Below are 19,691 nucleotides of genomic sequence, written 5' to 3'. Positions count from 1 at the left end.
TATGATGTCATTTTACTGTCAACCTGGTTTCTAGTGACTCACACAACTGTTAGAGAATTTGTGTATCACTTATCTGGGGCTGCGTTTCACCCACAATGAACTATTGGGTTCAGGCCTAAAATCTCCCTTTGGTATTTGCCAGGAAGGCTTAACAACTTCCCAAAAGGACAGGATGTACACACAGGAGCAGATGGGGGACCAGTGCTACAAGGGGAAGGCTGCCAGCACAGTGAGGGCTTCACAACTGGAAAATAATGACTGTATTCTCTTTGATGCTAGGTAGACAGGGTGGGAGAAGTTTAGAGTAGCCTAGAAAAACATTTATAACCAGGAGAGGAGTTTCCCCAGCTTGGACAATCCTAGGCCACTTCCTGCAGACCAAGCATTTTGGCTCTGATATCAGGAAGCAAAGACTCTTGTCTCATGTCACAGCTTCCTGGACTGGCCCCTTATAGAAGGCTTAGAATTAACCAATCCACTGTTGGCAAAAAACAATATAATGTTGTGAGAGCGCCCCCTTCCCCCAACCCCACACTGTACTAAATCAGATATGGACACCAGAAGAAGGGTTTTGTTACAACGTCATTTGGGTAACAGTCTGTCCAAAGTCCTCTGCCATTGAGGTAAAGATAAAGCTTTCCATGGAGGGAGGAGGAACCTCTGAACCACTCCACTTCAGAGGACAATTTGAAGTGACATGTTGTTGAACAAGGCCTGCCTTCTGCTGAGACACTAGGACTCTGTCTACTAGCAATTCGACGTGACTGCACTGCGTGTGCTTTCTGGCAACCTTCCTGGCTGGGAAGGGCAGAATAAAGACGTGCCTTTTCATTTCAGGCCCTAGACAGGGTCCCTTGGTAACCAAGGAACAAAGGAAAAGCTCTGGGCTCTGTTTCCTGTCTCAAACAGCTTCCGAGCTGACTTTACCGCTTTTGAGTCAAGCCACTACCAGGCCCACGTAGCTGCCATTGGTATTTTATGCTATTTGAGTCATTTCAACCCATTGGAAGCAGTCATCTCAAACCAACTTGATGTCGACTTGATCTGGAAGCAATTGCGTTCGAAACATTTAGACACTGGCTGAACCCATTGGAAACAACTGTGTTGAACTTTCTCAACCCCGACTCAACCCGTTGGGAGCACTGATTAGATACCAACCTCACTCATTGGCTCGAACCATCTGAACATCATCTCAAACCTCTGGAAAGTGCCTAGAAGACAACCTCAACACTGTTGAACCTACAGAACAAACCTGAAAGGTATTGGTTGTGATTTTGTAACCCCCCCCAACCTGATTTTAAGGGCCCCAGAGAGAAGACCCCACTCTTGACGTTTTTAAAGACATATTCATAAACCTGAACATTGTTGCAGAGGCTATTGCCTGTCTACCCCTACCCTCAGAATGCCCCTTTTATCCAAAAGTCTGCATATTTTCCTTTTCTTTACAAAAGTGGCTTATTTATAATTACATTGCTTTTGTTTGCATGTTTAAGATTAGGAACCCCTATTCTTTAAAGAACCTTCATTGAAAAATGTATTTATTATGGTTCCACAGTACTATTGCTGTTTGGATGCTTCTATGCCAGCTCTCATCCCTCATGAAGAGCAAAGCCTGCCCTTGGCCCATGTTACCTTAATGGGGCAAAGGGGGTAGACCATTCATGTGCCTATTCCATTTTATGACTGGGATCACTGATGGTTTAGTAGTAGGGTGGGCCGGAGAAGGAGTTTCACCAACTACTCATCGCTGCTCCATTGCAAAGCAATGCAATAGTAATTGTGTCACACAAATAGTATGGATTCTCAATTAATAAGAAAACTGAGATTGTTGGCGATAAATCTCCCTGTTGCTGTAGGGACATAAATTGAAACGTAATCTACAAAATACCTGGGTTTTTATGTCTGTATGGATTTCTGCATGATCTCTGAAAATTATGATAATTAAAAGAAATACAACATATTTGATAAGTATTCATACATTAATCCTATATTATTTATGTAAAAAGTACCTTTCTTCTTCAAGTTCTTTTTTTAAAATGAATTCTGTTACCATTTCTGAAAGCTTAATTTAGAAAGTGCAACATTCTCTCACTTTCTCCGGCCAACAAGGATTCGTGTACATATTTCGACACATGGCAAGTTAGGGGAGAGACTGGATCCTCCACATTTTCACAATTACTACTGTGGTGCTGTTCTTAGTAAAACAAACACCCTTAATGTCTTGCCTTTTGAGCTGCTCATGGAGGAATTCTCTGGAAAGAACAAAGCCCATTATCTGTATGCATTTATGAATCCATTCTACTTTAAAAAGATTAATTAGGAGACACCAATGGCAATATGCGATAAGCTTAGTGTAAAAATCAAAAATATAAATAGGTGTAGCAATATTCAGTAAGTATACCCACATTTGAGATAATGCAAATTCCCCTAGAGTGGTCATTTATGGAAAATATTGCCAAATGGGCAAACACGGCTTTGGAGTCACGTGTCAGCTGGAAAATGAGGGCAGGGTTCTCTCTTTTGAAGAGGTGCGAAAACTTAAAGTAACCCTTTTCCAATATATTCAGTTTAAGACATTATTTCAGGCAAAAAAACAAGCTGGCGATGATATTTCTCCAAGATAATAGAACAACTTTAATCTTGGCTCTATCACAAAACAATACATTTCCCAGTATTATAAAGTCTTACGAGTGAATCAACAGATTTAGACTCCATTATTGCATCAAAAAGAGGGGAAAGATGTTGCAGAAAGAAAGAAAAGTACTTTTATATACATTCAAGTCGAAGAGTACCACAATTACATGACACAATTGTTTGCATGGAATAGATATTATACACCTTTGAAACTTTTAATTAAATATTTCTGCTTAATTGTACAAGCTTTTCTATGCATGTAGGTACACGGGAGCATATGATCTAGTCTTGTGTTAAATAAGCACAATATTGGATTGTACTAGAAGAGAAACTCAAACGTGTCTTCTTTCATGAAATGGTACTGCCCTTTAGCATGGCATACTAGGAGATTGCGTATGAAGTGAAGGGCTCCAAATACATGAACACCACCTACATTTTCATTTTAAAGACTCTAGTAAGAATACGTATAATGTAAGCGTGGAAGGATATTGGGTCCCCATCACTGGAGCAATAGTTTGGGTCCCTGGATGACATTGCAATATTTGAAAAAGCTCAGGCATGTGAATGAAAGATCAGACGAAATAGAAGAATACAGGAAATAGATTTTTGATTAAGCATAGTTTTTTTTAATGTATTCTCTTCAATTTGTGAGGGCTGTTTCTTTTGTTTAAAATGTAATAACTGAAGTCAATTAATAGATAACATCCCTGACATACATGCTAACCAGACCAAAGTGTGCCATTTAAGTCAAAGAGATTACATACCAAATTCAATTTATTGGTTATATCCTAAAATCAGGTCTGCATGTTCAGGCAACAAATTATAACAGATTGAGATCACCAAATGATGCTGTGAAAGAGAGAGAGAGAGAGAAAGAGAAAGAGTGAGAGAGTGAGTATATATGCATTTACCATAAAATGGGTTTTGTTTGTTGTTTTGCTCCCTTACAAGATAGTGTAAGAAGAAGCACATTGCGTGTAAAATGACACACTGTATTATTGTCCTCTAATGTGCAAGTTCTCAGTGATATTGGTTGTAGCTGACTTGACTTCAGGATTGAACAGCTGACTCATGATATGCTCTCATTGATTGCAATGCCCCGCACGCCCCCCCCCAAAGGATAGTGGAGTAAAAGATAAGAAAAGAGACATCATTCCCCTTATAGAAGATGCAACCCTTAGACCCTCTCATTCCAAGTACCCCTTCTCTCTGTCTTATTTACCAATTGTTAGTGACTCCCGGCAAGAATTGGTGACCCTTTCGACTCTGAAACTTTAAAGGATTCTGGAAACAACAGTGATTGCCAAACCGGACTGTCACCTGCCTAAATGCCCCACACATCTGTCCAGATGACAAAGCTGCCTCTCTAAGTGCCCAGATGTCTATAGAGGTGGCTGATCCTGCTCATGTACCTGAAGCCTTTTCCAGCAGATAACAATCGGTCAATTAACTGGGCGGGGATCTGAAAAGTACCTTTACAGCGAGGTCATTGAGGTGGTGGCGTGTGATCTGACGCAAACATTTGGCCAATGGGACACTCCAGGCACACCTACTGCTCCACTCATTAACTATGCCTACATAAGATACATCATGGCTCTGTATGGGCTGCCTCCTCTGTCAAACATTAGGATTATAGTCCTAAGGGAATGGAAGGACTTGGGAAAAATTAGATTATTTCTATGTACTGGTCGAGGCAGTACACTATTAAGGGTTTTGAGGAAGACTTTCCTGAGATACCAGGGTGCAATCACTCCTCCATAGAGACCTATGAAGATGTGGCATCCTTTGACAAAGTTGAAACCGCCAAAGAGAAATCCCATGTGACCCCATCACTTGTAGAAGTCTCATGCTGGCTGTGCAGCTCAGTCTCTGTTCAAGGACTTTCCGATGCTCTTTTGTGCCTTAGAGTAGGGATGGACCTCTGGCCGCTTCTAGAAATTATGGAAAAGCAGCACCAGCTATTGGCTTGGGAACAACCATGTTGGGGAGAAGAGAAATTTGGTAATGGTTTTCAAAGGGAAAAGCATCGCAGACAGGACCCTATGCACTATCTGAGGGTCCTGCCTACAAAATGGAGCTCCCTGGGCCTACAACACTCATGAATTTGCCTGCAAGTGTGGAAGACATGAGGGGCACTGTGATTGGCTCCCAGGGGGACATGTGACACACTGCCTCCCTTATCTAGTCTCTCCTGTGCATTCAGCCCAGGTGTCTGCAGTGAAGGTCCAAAAGTAGCAACACATCCTCTCTGCTTAGGCAGGAAAAGGCCCAAGGCCAGAGCCCCTGCTCAAGCCAGGACTTCAATGAGCTTCCCCTTTATCCAACATCTGCTTCCATGCATAGTTATCCTTTCACCTGTTGACTATCCTTTCACCATGGAGCTTCTGTTACCACACAGGACCAGGGCATATTGCTGTTTTGAGCCTGTTAACTGTCTTTTGTTTACGTATAGCTCCATTCCAGCCCAACTCAGAACTTGCATCTGCTTCTTCTCATCTAACTATCAACCCCTGCCCTTTCCACTCACCCACCTACCCTATATCACTCTTGAGCTGCACCCTTTCTTCATTGTCTTCACTTGCCTAGTCTACCCATCATCATACATCTTGACTGTACTCCATTTCTCCTCCTATTCACTCTTCTCCTTCCCTTCTCTCAGAGTCAACTTGGTGTAACTTCTTCATCATTATCCGGCATCACCATCTTCGTCCTCCCCCTTGCTCCTACACCCCTCAAATAAGTTGCTCCTGTTTTTCCAGGATCTCCAACCTCATCTATCCCTTCCACCTAGTGCATAACACCTGCTCCTCTCCCCCACCTCCTATCACTCTTCAACTTGACCTTGTGACTGCACAATCCCTCTGGAACACGTCTTCCTACATCAATGAGCATTTTCCCTATTAAAACCCTCACCTTTCACTTCTTGCTGTCACAGTGGATCTCCCCTCATGACTGTGCTACACTAGCAGTTCTCCACACTGACTGCTACCTTCTCCCACTCTCCCCAACCTGTTGGGAAGGATGGGGTGTGGGGTTCCTTATCAATAAGGCCCTCAACACTGCCCCTCTATCCCCGTTTGACATCAACTCTTCCTCTTCTGAATATGCCCCTATTCAATTCCTCCATACTCCTCCTCACTGTTCTGTCTCTCTATCAACTCCCTAGCCATCTCAACTGCTTCTTCCCTGATCTGACTTCTTCTTGAGTCACGTTCTACCAACATCCCCTGTGTCATGATGGGGGACTTTAACCTCCCCAAGCCCTCTCCAGTCACCTGCATTGAACTTGCATCCCACCTATCTGACCACTAACTCTACTTCTAGCCTAGCCCCTCTGGTGGAAACTCTCTTGGCTGTGTATTTCTCTCTAATACGCCCTGACCGCTCTCCTTCTGCTCACTCTATTGTTGACTAACATCTCAGTCCCTCCACCTACTGCTCTGTATCTCCCCTCTTCAATGACTAAGAGGACAGAGAGGACTTTCTTGCCCGTTACTTTGGTGATGTGAGGACCTCTCGCCTATCTCTTTTCCCTATTCATGCTTCTTCCATTTGCTGTGCTTTCTCTGACTGTCACTATGCATTTATGCCTTCATTTGACCAACACGTTCCTGTGTGCACATGCACACCTTTCAGCCCTGAACCTTGGATCACCTCTGAAATTCAGACCCTTAAAAACAAAAACGTGCTGTGAACATTGATGCTGGTACAAATTACGGACACCTACCCTGCTCACACCCCTCAAGCCAATGTCCATCGCCTGCTCCCTTTCTGCTAATATCTTTGTGCACTACCTTTTCATTAAAATTTCAAAAATGTGTGCCACTAACAGCCCTCCTGTCTCTCCCCAACAGTCCTGTCCATCACCTCTCCCCCACCCACCTTCTACTCTCAACTACTTCTTCCCAACCTCTCCTATTGAATAAGCACCAATCCTTTCACAGTGCCAACCCATCATGCACTCCTACTGACCATTTTGCTCCCCTAATGATCAAAGACTTACTCTCAGTCACTTCAGGGTAGTGATTCTGCGTGAAATGAGAGCAACTCACAGAATGTGCTACATGGCAAGATATAGACTCTGGCATTGGGGATGATTTTGTACAAGGTAAGGAGAGAATAATTAATGCCAACCCCAAAATGTGTCCCCATAAGTCAGATTTGGCAAATATAGGAAACTAAGCAAAACAATGGAGAATCAACTGCAGATGATTTAGACCAATTGAAGGTAGAGCTTGCCCAACATTCAGGAATCACTAAGCCATGTGAGACTGCACAGATGGCTATAGCCAACTCCTTTGTAGCCGGCCTATTAGCCAAGGTATAAACACTAAGAAAGTGTGCATTGGATGGCAGACAAAACGCTTAGTAGATCTAGAGCCATTGGCGAACCACTGCATAGCATGTGAGGAAGTGAAGAAAGACTTCTGAGAATAAACTAATGTCTCTCCAAAAGCAGAACTTACACAGACAAGTACTGAGCATGAAAAATACTGCACTGAGGGGAGCTAAAAGCTGAAATAGAGGAAGAAGTGGCCAGCCACCGGGGCACACAGGACATGCAGCACCGGTGGGTTGCTACTCAGGTCAGCTGGACCTGCAAAAACAGTGGGGTTCACAAGATCAGCAACTACAGTGGGTTCAGCAGGATAAGCAAAGACAATGGGGACAGCAGGGACGACAGGGAGTATAGACAAACCCCTTTGTGTTCAATTACTACAAACTGGTCTGGCATTGGAAGAACGAGTGCCCATATTGACCTCAGGGACCCCAGCAGAACACCATCCCTTTCCCCGACATGAATCAGAAGGCCCCAACCCTTTTCCCAAATCTAAACACCCTGCCTATAGCTCGGCACCCCCTCTTATTCCTCAAATTGACCCAGATCCATTTTGACTACATCAGGAGAGTGAGGTCCCAATGGATCCCTTGATGTCTAAAGATCAGGAGGGCCCATATGTACAATGTAGTGTTGAGGGAATATCTGTGACCTATCTAGTAGGCACTTGGGCTGGCAAATCAGCTCTGCATCTTGACAGTTTCCCAGATGTGGCAATCCACTGACACAGTGGCGTAACACAACATTTGGGGGCCCCCGTGTGAGCCATGCTGAGGGCCCTCCCCCCCCCCAGTTTGGGTTGCTCCACACTCTGGTTGGCCTAGATTACCACGCTTGTGCAATACGCATGAGCATGCTGCTTCAAGGGTACACTGAACACTGTACTAGGAGCAGCATATATATATATATGTATGTGTGTGTTTGAATGCATTATACAGCACACTTTCTGAGAAAAATTAGCTAAAAAGCCAAAGCATTTGCAATTGTTTTGTAGGGCAACACTAGTCCAAAAATCCAATACATGCAAGTCACCAACAGTGCACAATGCTTTTATTAATTAAATGCTTTGCCATTAAAAATGCCATGCCACAATGAAAACATTTTCATCTGGCTGTGCAATGTAGACCAGTCTAGACACGTAATAACATATTACAGGAAAGCATGCCAGGCCACATTTAGACATACCTAGACTGGTTGAACCAAAGTGGCAGTCAAAGCAATAACACTTATCATGGTTGTTTTAGCACAGATGCCCAGAAAAATATACAATGCCTCAGTAAGAAACAGCGAGATTGGCAGTAACCAAATGCCAGTCTAGTCAGGTAATTACACTTAGCAGAACTGCTTTATCAGAGATGCCCAGTTAAAGAATGTGAAGCCAAACTAAGAAATGACTCGGCTGGCTGCACCAAAAGGCTGCCCTAGTCACCAATGCCACATATCAGGCCTGCTTATCCTGGAGGTGGATTTCCATTATGATTTATTCCACAATCCCTGCTCCCCACACATTCCCTCTCCCTTAAGCCCCCTGCTTCAACCCCCAAAATCAGCGTATCAGCCCGAATTACCTCCACGTTCCCCTTCCTTGTCCCAGTGCTGACGTATGAAGCACCTTCCCTCATATGTAAGTACAAGGACGAGGAAGAGTGGGCCTGGAAGTAATGAAGAGTACAGGTAACTAAGCCAGGCATTACCTCCATGTCCTGCTACCTCATCCCAGTACTTGTGTATGAGGCAAAGTGCTCTATCATTGATAATTCTTTTTATTTTTTATTTGTATATAATCTTTATAGATTTTTTAACAAAATATCAAAGTGCTCGTAAAACATGTCGAACTGTCCTGCGTGCCTGCGGGACGAAAGAAGGTCTAAAAGAAGAAGAAGAATTGTTTCAAGGATGCCGGTGGAACATTGCATTAGATCTGCGTCGGGTGGAGCACGTCGAGAATGTTTTTCATGATGTTTATTGTAGCTAGCTGCCCTGTCTGTTTATCACCGGCTAGCAATTTGTTCCAACACGATTCTTCGTCTTGAAGGGTGAAGTTTGAGAAAATGTCTTTCAGATAAGTGCGGCGAATATCTGTAGTCGCAGGACAGTTCAGAAGTAGGTGTCGTATGGTTTCCTTGGCCGCGGCAGGATTGCGGAAACGGTAGCAGCTGGTCAAAGATAGCTGTCTAATCGCCAGGATTTCGTTGGTTTCCAGAAGATTCAGTCGGATTTTCAAGAAGTAGTTTCGTGCCAATCTGTTTGGGAATAGTTTCAGGTATGGTTGAATAGAATCTAGTTTCTTAGAAAAGGGAGGAAGACGGCTAGTAAGTTTATACTTGGTAGCAGTTTCGTTGGTATTGACCCAGTCCAGTTCTTTGATTTTTTTGGTGACTGACTGGATTGGTGATAAGTTCTTCCGTGTTGCAGGCGACTGAGTCTAAGATGGTCAAGATTTTGGTTTCCCATCGAGAGAGCATTTGATAGGTACCGAGCCGAATTTCTTCGCTTATCAGTTGATAAGCATATGGAGCGTCTTTCTGTATGCATTTCCGGTACAACAAAACACTGTTGCAGTCAGTAGTTGATTTTTGAGATGACAGGGTAAGTTTGCGTCTGATTAGTGTTATCGGAGTTGTTTTTGGGAGACCAAGGACTGATCTCCAGAAGGTAGCTTGTAGTTTTGGCCACAGTTCTGGGGGGAGGTTTGGCATTGCGTCGACGCCATATGTCAAGGATGGTATGACTTTCTTTTTGTAGAAGTCTCGTACAGGGATGATTGAGAATCTGCCAAATTTGATGTCAATTGCTTTTCCTTGTGTGGCCAGTTTGGTAGTTTTTGCGTACAAGGCCTCTTGCATCGATTTTTCTCTGAGCGAGCTGTCTAGGATAACTCCAAGATATTTAAAGCTGGAGACTTTCTCGATGGTGGTCGAGCCTAGTTTTAGAGGTAAAGTGGCTTTCTTTTTTGAAAATTTCTCGATAACCATTATCTTTGTTTTTGATTCGTTGATTTCCAAGTTGTTTGCCATCATATATTGTTGTAGGTTTGTGAGTTGGCGTTGTAGGCCTATTGGGGTGTTATCCAAAAGGATTAGGTCATCAGCATAGAGAAGACGTCTAATCTGGTCTCCTCCGAGTTTAGGGGGGAAAGCTCGGACCACTTTTTCAGTTTCCTGAAAGTCGCCTAAGTAAGACCAAAACAGTGCCGGGGCCCGAGGGCAACCCTGTTTAACACCTCTGGCCGTAGTTATTTCCTCTGTCAGAGCTCCTTGTTGGTTGAGGTGTACCCACATGTAAGTATTGGAGTAGAGAGCTCTGATTGGGTAGAGTATGTCAGGTGGACACTTCCATAGGTCGAGTTTCTGCCACAATCTGACGCGATCCACTTTGCCGAACGCCTGTGTAAGGTCGACAAAGGCGAGGAATAGACGTGGAGGTCCCTCCAAGATTTTGCTTTTGTGAGCACTCAGTATTAAGATGTTGGTGTTTGTCTCCAAGTTCTTTTATAAGCCAGTTTGTAGTTTGTCTTGGCACGGAGCTTCGTTGGCCCAAGTGGTGAAGTGTTTTAGGAGTAGAGACCCAAGCAACTTGCCTATTGGGTCGAGGAGGGCGATGGGGTGGTAGCTGACTGGGTCTGACCTGTTTCCCTTTTTGTAGATAGGCACTACATTTGCGCATGTCTACAATGGTGGGATGGATTTTGTGGCGGAACAGCGTCTGAAGATTTGGCTCAGGAGAGGTGACCAGACTTCGGGATGGGATTTCAAGTCAAGGTTCGTGATGCCCTCAGGGCCAGGAGCACGTGATGGTTTTAACTTTTTGATTAAAGCTGTGATATCTTCAATATTGTCCAAACAGATCCAAGGAGTGTCGTTGTTATCCGTCATAGGAGCTACGGTTGTGGTACTCTTAAAGAGGGCTCTGAAGTGAGCTTCCCATGCTGATTGGCCAATTCCATTTAATTGACATGGCTGGGCACCTGGCGTTGTTGAATGGAGCAGGGACCAAAAGTCTCTGGCATGGTTGCCAGTAATAGCCTTAAGGATATCTTCGGCATCTTGTTGGTAAAGCTTGTGGCGATGGCCCCTTAGCCAAGATTTGTAGGTTTTGACAGCGGCTTTGATGATGACGGAGGACTGTGGCAAATCGAGTTTCCGAGCTTGTCTTTTTGTTTTTCTCAGCTCTCTCTTTTTTTCAGCGATAAATTTGTCATAAGTATGTTTTTGGTCTGATGTAGTTGTCTTCTTTTTTCTTTGTGGGACTCTAAAGGTGGTCAATAGTGGTGTGTAGTCCACGTCCGTCCTAGGAGATTGATTGCTGCAGTCTTTGTATAGTGCTGTTATAGTGGTTATTGCCTTTTCAGTTATCCTGAGTCTTGTTCCTTGCGTGGTAACTTCGATATCTGCGCTCATGGTGTGGTTAGACGGTGAATTTGAAGACCAAGTAGTTTCAAGGAGGTTATGGTCGCTTTCCCTTGTTTTGATCACTTTAAAAGAATTGGTGTGCAGTAATAAAGAGCGTGATACAAAGATATGATCAATTGTGGAATTCGATTTCGCTCTTTCCCAGGTTGGTAGTCTGTTTGGGTCGGAGAAAACTTGATCCAAGTTGTCGAAAGATCTGGACTTCATAAGATTTTGCCATTTGATTGACCTCTGGTCAGTTGGTGGTTTTTTTCAATTTAGACCCCTTTGCATTAACAGAGGATTGGCAGGTGATATTGAGGTCTTCACATAAAACTATGTGATCCGGTTGATGTGTGACTTGCGCCCAATCCAACTCTTGTTCAATTATGCTGATAAATTTGGCGCATTCAATGGTGGCAGGGTTCCAGTAAATAGTGACGACTATTAATGTCTTCATCAGTATTTTGTTCGATTTTCCTTCTCTTGTTACCCAGTTTAGCTTTACCATCAGTATGAAATGGTTTTCCTTTAGTTTTTGTGAATCGATTAGGCCTCGACTGTGGATTGCAATCAGAAGACCCGCTGTTGGGCGGCCTAAAGGCCCCTTCTTGGCCAACGCTGTATGAATCTCGTAGCCATCAAGGACTGGAGGGTGAAAAAGCCATGTCTCTTGTAAACAGATAATATCGTAATCAGTTAAGTTTGTGGGACCCGGTGCTGTTAAGTGAAGAAAACCTTGTGTGCTCCATGAACACATTTTTAGTTGGTCTTGACCGTTCGGGTTCCGACTGTCAGATGCGTTGCTGTAGATCATTTTCTCAAATGGCTATTTTTGTTGGTTTGACTTCAGGGCTTTCGGCAGCCATGACCAAAGGGAGTGCAGAGACGAGCTTAGGGGTGGAGTTGCTGCCGCAAGGCGGAACTCGTTCTGGACTATCCTTTGTAGCTTTAGGACTTCTTTTAGGTGTTTGGGTCTGGCGAGCGTCTCGGAAGCATTTGTTATCTTGAGCGTTGGGTTTAGGTTATCAGAACTTTTAGCAGACTGAGTAATTTCTTGTTTCTGGGCCGCTTTGCTGGTACTCGGTTTTCGGTCCAGGGCGGTAGTATTGATTGATTTTTTCAGTGGAGAGCGAAGTTTTTGGTGTGAAGATCGATGATGGTCAGTTACTTTTGTGTACTCCTGAGAATCTTTATTTTCTCGATGGTTGCGTGTTTTAATTTCTCTCGAGGATTCGGTGAGGTCGTAGCCCATTATTAGGAGTTCCTCAAAGGCAGATTTTAGGACGTTGTTTGTTGTTTATGACGGTATATATAGGTGTGAGATCGCCCTAGAGCCTTGGTGGCTTGGGTCGACAATCTGGAGATCAGCAGATTTCACTGAGCAGAGTTTCGGGATGTAACTGAATAAGTCGATGACTGCTCTTCTATTTAATGTCACTTCATCGTGGTTCCCAGGAATCTGCTCTAGTTTTAGTATCCATCATATTTGAGGCTTCGTATGGTATTTAGCAGTTTTAGATTTATAAGTCGTCCTCGGGACTTCCTTTGTGAGGGCTCTTGATGGAGATTTCTTTTGCTGGGCTTTTGGCCGGTAAGTATGAGGGCTGCTATGTGGTCTGTGGGCCCGTCTCGATGGCTGCCAATGAGGAGGATTGTCGCGTTTTTTTCTCTCTCTTGTTTTTGAGGGTTGGGTCTAGGTGCTGCTGGGGGCTCTCCGGATAGGTGGTCTTTTAAGTTGTGGCTGGTCGTAGTCACTCGCTGTCTTCGTTCTTCGAGAGTAAGGAAAGGGGATTCTATGGTCTCTGTCTCTTTATTGGAGGTTCCTTGTGAGCGTGCAAGAATTATGGTGGAGTCAGAGGTTTCTTGCAGCTACAGGTTAGAAGTTGTTGTTAGGTCTGAGATGTGTTGAGTAATGTTCATCATGTCCTCATTGTTTAGGAAAGCTTCACCCCTCTAGGGGATTGATTAAATGTCTTGCGCTCGACCTTATTTGCCTCCCGTGTGTCTTTTGCTTTCCCCTTTCAATTTAGGTGGGTTTGTGGAGCTTTTTTGTGCAGCTAAAGCTTTAGAACTAACTGGTGCTGGTTGATGGGAAATTGATTCTAGTAATGCGGTTCCTTTTCGTTTAAGGTTAACTTCTTTCACTCCTTTGGGCGACCTGATTTTTTCTGTCGAAAGAGTTGATGGAACAGTTAGATCAATAAATGGAAGAGTTTGTGTACCTTCTGAGTTTGTTAGTGGTTTGTCTTGGGAAGTAAGACACATGGGCGGAGCCGATTGTTGAGGTAGAAGCGTAGTTGGTTCTTGGATTGATTTGTTCTCAGCCGCAAGAATCTTTGCTTCTAGAGCCGTAATGTAGCCCTCCAGAAAGGTTAATTTATTTAGCATTGACGTTTGAATCAATATATGGTCTTTCATCGTATCTCCGATTGTTTAGTACAACTTGACAAATGGGTTAAGTGCTATCGATAGTGCTGACATCAGAGTGCATGTGTCAAGCTTTTTTGGCTGTGAGTCGTTCAAGGTTGTATAGCAGTTGGGGCTGGTCTACCTCTTGTCGGAGATGGTGGGCGTGTAATTGGCATAGTTACAGATGATAGCCTTCTGGGGGGATGATCTGAAGAGTGTCTTCTTTGATTATTATAGTTGTCTAAGTTTGAGTAAAAGGAGTCTAAGGTTTTCTCAAACTGGAGTCTGTTTTTAGATTTTGCAGAATGCTTGCTTCCAAGGTCCTTTTCCAGGGTTTTGTGGGTTGGGTCTATGAGACTCTCTTGGTGACGGTGACGAGGGCTCAAGTGCCTGTTCTTTGTAGTTGACACTGTCACTTGGTCGATGTATTGAGTCGCAGTCGAGCGACAAGTCTTGTGGCAGAGGTTGAGTAGAACTGATTATGGTAGGGCCGACTAGCTTCGGTGAGGTCGGACTATTTGAAAGAGATGTAGATCTCTCTACCTCAAGTTGTTCTTGACTGTGAGTCTGTGGTTGGTTCTGTGCTCCGTGGTCGATGATGGTAGGGGTTTGTTGAGGAACCCGGATAGGAGCAGAGATTGACACCTTTACGATGTTAGCACTTGGCGTAGATGGTGTGTGGATGGGTGTTGATGGTAAAGCTGGGTTTCGGACGTACTCGGCCCCCGACTCTTCCGACATTATTTGTGGAATTATTGGAGTAACCTGGCCTGAAAAGTGCCATTTTGACGTGTCTATGTTGTAAACTAGCCTATTATCTTCTTTTGCAAGAGGAAGGGGAGATTTTCGTTGGGCTTGTATCAGCCTGCGATGCTTACGGGGTGGTGTAATTGCGTCCTGTTGCGGATAATCTTAAACCCTGAATTGATAGCGCTACACATTTATATCCCTCTTCTCAGGTATGCGGATTTTCTACAGGGGAAAAAAACTCAGTAGAGTGTTGAAAGGAACCTGAAAAACATCAGTAGACACAGTTAGGGGAAGATCTTTATGCGCATATCAGATGTTTAGGTTGATAATCTCAAGACCATGGGTAGATCCGATTAGAACATGGACGCCTATGGAAGAAACATTAACACTCCCAATGTGTATATCTCATTGTGTTGTAATTAGTTTCAACAGGCTCTGCGAGAACACGGAAGGACCTTGAAAACAAGCACAATAAAGGCAAACCATCAATGAAATAGGAGAAATTAAATAGGGGAAAGGTATGGTCTAGACTAAGGCAGCACACTCACCCTCTATTCATTGTTTCCGGATACTCTTCGGTGCCACAGATGGGGACTGGCACCCGTGACATTTTGAGCGTTGGCCGGATCACGAGGGAAGAGGTTCGGACTGGATGTTGGTAGATAAACTGCCTGCAGTGTTGCCAATGATTCTAGAGCCTCAGGTAGGGCTAAACAGACTAAAATTGATTCCTTTGCCCATAGGCCACAACATAAATGCAAACTTCCCATGCCAGACCACATACAAGCATTACAGCCCAGCAATGAGCAGAAGGGAGGTAGCCAAATAGGACTCCTCAGGTCCTCTGTAGACACTAAAAATGATGAACTAACATTGGACGCTAACCTGCAGATGCAAGATGTCCAGTTGCTGGCTGATAGAGTAAGCGCTACTGAAACTAATATATTCAAGACTATGTCCAATATGAAGGAATCACAACCCCTGGTGAATGATTTGAATGCAAAAACAAAGATATTTGAGAACAGAGTGGAGGATGCCAAAAGTAGGACACACAGAAATAACATCAGAATCCTAGGCCTTATGGATGAAGAGGAAGGAGAAGATCTGACTAATTATGTTGAAAACATACTGTTACAGTAGACTGGCCCAGGTATGCTATCACAGAGCTTTACAATTGAGAGGGCTCACAGATCTCGAGCAAAGAAACCGCCACCTGCAACTCGTTGCCCAGTTCCTGAATTTCAAAGATAGGCAAAATATTTTGAAATTCTCCAAGGAGGTTGGTCAGATGTGAAGAGCGTTTTCTGCACTGGCCATATACCCTGACTATACTATGCCGGTCCAGAGGAAACAGAATAGGTTTGTTTCTTCCGATCAAGGAGCGATTGCGCCAGCAAGGTATATATGTTGATATATCCGGCCAGACTGAAGGATATAAACTGAAGGTACTGCACAATGGGATTCACCATTAGAGGTACATCAAAATGGATGGAGAGTAACAAGATGGCTGAACTGCGAGATGGCAGGAGTACTGGCTGGGATGAGATCCTAGATCCAAGGGAAACGTTGGAAATTTGCACCTGTATGAAGGGTCTGGATATTATTGCTTGGTATGTACAAATACGATCCTCAAATTTCAGTTACCAGGAGCTCTAATGGAGTCACACACGTTCATATGTTATTGTTTTTGACTTGCATAATATTTACTTATGTGCCCCATGGATGTTCATCATCTTTTGAGTTATCCACGGTTTGGGTATCCCAGTGCCTGCTGCTGTTCCCATTGTGGATGGCGATTGCCAGGTATAAATGCTTGAATGGCTTTTTACTATTGAGCACTGTTTTCGTTGTAAGTTGTGGTTGTTTTGTTATACATGATAATTTCTACAATTCACCTCTTTTTCCACTCTTTATGTAGGAGATGGACTCCTTTTAGAGATGCCCTGTGGCTTTGGTGTGTGGATTTTAATTGCACCTTGGTGCCCTTATGCGACATATCTGATAACATGTACACCCCCGTCCCCACCAGGGAGAGTTCTCCATAACATACTTGACAATATGAATTTATTAGGTATATGGAGAGAGAACAAAGCTTTGGAAATGGCATATTCATCTTTTTCAGCCCTGCATAGACTATACACTTGCATAGATTACCTGTTTAGTGGACTGAGAGTATACAAGAGTTTATTGAAAGTGAATTTGGGGCGATCACTCTCTGACCATGCTTCTCTATTTATTGCAATGCTATTACGTAGTGCTGTACCCTCCATCCCAACATGGAAATTGAGAGCCGAATCATTAAGGGATGAACCATTTAAAGCACACTTAGCTAAACCAATTTGAGAACTTCTTTGAGATTAATAAGGGCAGTATGAAAAACAATGGCATACTATGGGAATCCTTTAAGGGGGTGGTCCAGGGGGAGGCAATTGGAAAGGCAGAGGGAGATTTAAAAAAAAAAAAAACAGTTGAATGACTTATCCAAGATAGAAACGGAAATACAGACGCTAAATAACTCACTGATAGTGGATAGTCTCAGGGAAACAAAACTGGTTAGGTTGAGACAATGGTGTGGTGAAGCGTGGGAAAGGTTGGGTAAATATGATTACAAGGCATACACTGAGAAACTGCATGAATTTGGAGATAAGGCAAGTAGATTGCTGGCTTGGCTTTGTGGAAAGGAAAACTCTTGCAGTGCAATCCGCTCGATGACGGATGAATGCAAGGAATCTTGGCCGGCTCAAACCGAGATTAACTGTATATTCCAGCAATACTACATGTCACTCACTATACGGGCACAATGGAAGTGCAAGTCATGAGGAGATTGAATAGGATCCATCTTAGATTACACTACCAGGTTGGCACAAGAACAAGATGTCCCATTAATGGATGCAGAACTTCAGGCAGTTGTGAACTCGCTGCTATCCAGAAAAACACCTAGAGGTGATGGCCTACCGGCTGTATTTTATAAGTCATATAGCCAGAGACTAACACACAAATTATTGAAAACATATCAGGCAGCTTTTGAGAATGAGGTGTTCCCTTGAGTATGTGTGAATTTCTGATAGTCCCTATACTCAAACGAGGTAAACCACAACACTTATGGGAGTCATATAGACCCCTATTCATGCTGAACCAAGATGTCAACATTTGTACTGCTTTATTGCCGGGTAGATTACAAGTGATACACACTTATACACAGAGATCAAACAGGGTTTGTATATGGTAGGAATACCACCCTGAATCCAAGAAGACTGCACTATACCACTGACAGGACACGAACACTTGATACATAGTTGTATCTTTAGATGCTATTAAAGCTTTGATTCAGTGCATTGGGAATGGATGTATACTGCACTTAGAAGATTTGGGTTGGGGGAGGGTTTCTGACGATGGGTAAGATTGATATACACTAAGCCCAGAGGTAGAGTGAGGACAGAATGTAATACTTCAGAATCGTGGGAATGGAAAAAAAAGGAACAGGCAGGCCTGCCCACTATCTCATATGTTGTTTATTGTGGCATTAGAACCTTTAGATGAGTTACTCACGGCAGAATTTCCTGCAGCAGGCATATTGGTGGACGTAACTAGATACCTGAAATACCTTTATGCTGATGATATGCTATTGCACATACAGAACTCAGAAAGAAACCTAGCAGGCATATTGGATGTATTTCATAATTTGCTATAATCTCTAACATAGCTATAAACCTGTGTCTTTCCACTTGAAGAATATTTGCTATGTTGTGGAAGAAGTTATGGATCCACAGTTTTATGTATGGTGAGAAGACATGAAAATATAGTCCATTGTAGAAACTAAAGTGTGGTATAGAGATGCGTATCAGACCACAATTGATAATGATAATATACTAGTCTGGAATTCATGAATACAATCCTTGTTCTATCGCTCTGAATATGCCGCCATGAAAGCTACATTATAATTTGTACCATGTGATGTTAATTGGATAATGCCATCTAAATAGGGACGGTCGTTCTTGCCCGAATACGTTGGAAGAATATGTGCACACAGGTTCAGAACTGAAATTATGCTGTGAGGTATGGTTTAAACTTGATGATTTAGCGTGGTTAAGAATGGAGAGAATTGGGGACAGCATTGGGAGGTAAGCTATTTATTATTGGGTTTCACATTCTGCTTACAATACTTTCTTGTTGGTATAGGGAGGTAATATATGTAAAACCTTTATATATTGATATAAAAATAAACCGCTTAAAAAAAATAAAATCTTCTATATCAACCATGCAGATTGGAAAAGGCAGATTAGGTAAAATATTTCCTGCCCACTTTGCAGCGATTCCATTCAAGAAGATTGTATTGAATCTGGCTTGTGTGTTAAGAACACAGTCTCTACTAGACCTGGCCCATATTAGTTAGCTTGGTAGTTGAGGCTCTGAAGGAATTACGTAGCTGCTTATGGATTGTGTGACAAATCACTGGATGTTGCCACTTCTCCCAGAGGGGGGAGCCTTTTCTTGTGAGGCCAGAGTGGCGAAGCCACTATCTGAATCCCTGTGGGGGTGGTATAATGCAGGAGGATCGCCTGGGGAGTGATCCCTCCTATGGAGAAGGATGACCATCTAGGGTACAACCCTTATGAGAACACCACACCCCCACATACTCTAGCCTCTCAATCTGTGAACCTTTTTGGATACAGTAGACCTATGTACTGTTATAAATCAGATTACATTAAGGTTCTGGAAAGTACTAAGACAAAGAAGAACATCAGGACCATAGATAATCCAAGTCCTTGGACAAGTCGGCCCTGCAGAGCAATGAAGATGAAACATATGAAAGAGACAAAGGACTTATACAATGGGCCTACACACTGCTGGCCACAGTGTATAAAAAAAAAATCAATGGACTTAAACTGTGGCTTGGGCAGCTGCAGTGGGCGGCAGGTGTGGTATGCACAGAACACGGGAGATACAAACCTGGGTCGTTGATCCAGAGAGGGAGAACTCCAAGGACGCTGGCAGTCTGCCACGTCTGATGATAAGGAGGTCTGCAGGGGCAGACCAATGCCCAGCAGCATCAAGAATAGGAGGAAGGAAAGTAGAAGGTAGCTGGGAAAACAGTCGCACAGCTGGAGGGAAGGTAAGATGCCGGATAAGCCGAACGGAACGCCCACCAACCCAGGAAGTCCCGG

The sequence above is a fragment of the Ambystoma mexicanum genome, chromosome 2q (genome assembly GCF_040938575.1).
Source record: "Ambystoma mexicanum isolate Mex_15411 chromosome 2q, UKY_AmexF1_1, whole genome shotgun sequence".
NCBI lineage: Eukaryota > Metazoa > Chordata > Amphibia > Caudata > Ambystomatidae > Ambystoma > Ambystoma mexicanum.
Note: the sequence above shows the minus strand (reverse complement) of the source record.